We start from the raw sequence: 1,896 nt of genomic DNA, 5'->3' as shown, positions 1-1,896 counted from the left end.
ATTATTATTATTACTATTATTATTATTATTATTATTATTATTATTATTATTATTATTATTATTATTATTATTATTATTATTATTATTATTATTATTATTATTATTATTATTATTATTACTATTCATGTAATTTGATTTGTTGTTGGAAATTTCGAAATTATTGTAAAATGAAAATGAATACGGAAAGATTCAAAAGCCTGCCAAACTGCAAGTATTACAAATCAATTTCATATTTTCAGAGTTTCAATAAAATATGTAAATTTCAGTACTATTGCAAAATCAGTGCTACTGCAATTTGCTTCATAGCTTGTGTAGCAATTCAAATTTAGCTAAGATTTGAAACTTTCGTAGTTTTTAAAAATTAATAATAAATAAAGTTTAGGAAAAAATGGTGTAAATAAAGTGATTATTGCTTGGCTCAACTAGCAAAGTTTAGCATTTTTTTTGCGAAGTCAAAAAAAAGAAGTAAAATGCAGTACTTTTTGCTTTTCTACCTCTTTCATTATTGCGCAAATCGCAAAGCTAAAAGTTGTACTATTTATCAGTTTTTTGAAAATCTTTGGAAATCAGAAACCGAATTACAGTAGTCTTTTTTGGTTTTTTTGTCGAAATTTACTTTTTACTGATAATAAAATATTCAGAAGATTATCAGCAAAGATAAAAGCAAACGATGCTATCATGTTCAAGAGAGAGTAATGCTTATTCTATCATAGATTATCACTTAATTCTTCAATATTACCAAAGACTTAATCAATTTGAACTTGCATTAAATGAATTTTAGTTAATTAACGGAGTTAATTAATGGGGCTAAGTAAAAAGATGAAAATTATATTTATTGCAGTGAAAATGCAAGAAATATTTACTGTAAGGAACAATGACAACTTTAAATAAAGGAACTAAAAAAAAAAGAATAAAATGAAAATGTAAGAGTCGTTATATTTATTTAGGTAGACTAGGTAAGCGATATAAGGTAATGAGAAGTTAAAGTAAACAAAATATTGGTGGGTGTTGATGGGCAAGAGTTCCGTATTTCCTGAGATGCAGAATATATCCGGGAAATGCAACAGGTGGTAAATAAAGAGTGCTTATTTTTTTACTCAAGATGAGAAGAAGACAAAAAGATTAGGAATTTTGTGCTGAAATATGGAAAATAAGTAGGAATAAAGTTATTACTTAACTGTTTGCCTTCCGGAAGTTTACCCAAATGTAAAGATAATTTCGGAAAGTATAAACATCAATATTAAAATTATTTGAAAACAAACAGGATAAATAATAGATTTGCATAAAAAGAATCTGATAATTGAAGAATAGTAAAGTATCAAGAATGCTTTATTTATAGAGGATGATTTGATAGGAAAGAAAAAAAAACTTGAATCCGGAAACTTACTTGAAAATTGTCAAAATTCCGTTGAACAGGTACCCCTCTACCTTTATCAAAATTCAGTTAATCGTGAATAATTCACAGATTTTTACTTGTTTCTTTCTTCCTACTCCAAATAGCTATTGGAGGACTTTCTCGGGATATACGGAATTATTCCAGAGGGGCACTGTACTTCCTTCAGAAGTCGGTCAAGTCAGTATGGAGAGATAAATGTACACTGAGATGGATGTTAGCTTCGAAATCCTCTGTATCAACATTTTCCTCTATGCATCTGCTAGTTCTCTTCTCAACTCATCCAACCCATACATGTATCATTTCTTTCGTTGCCTTTTCCTCCTTCCCCAATATTTTTTTTCACACTTCATCTCTCAGTTTCATAAAATTTTGCAAAATTTTCTGTGAATATTGTAATGTTTAGCATTGGGAGGATAATGAGAGAGAGAGAGAGAGAGAGAGAGAGAGAGAGAGAGAGAGAGAGAGAGAGAGTAGTAGTTACGGTAACTATATACTATACT

Source organism: Loa loa (assembly GCF_000183805.2).
Source record: "Loa loa unplaced genomic scaffold supercont3.78, whole genome shotgun sequence".
Taxonomy (NCBI): Eukaryota; Metazoa; Nematoda; class Chromadorea; order Rhabditida; family Onchocercidae; genus Loa; species Loa loa.
The sequence above is the reverse complement of the archived record's forward strand: the minus strand, read 5'-3'. Positions refer to the sequence as shown.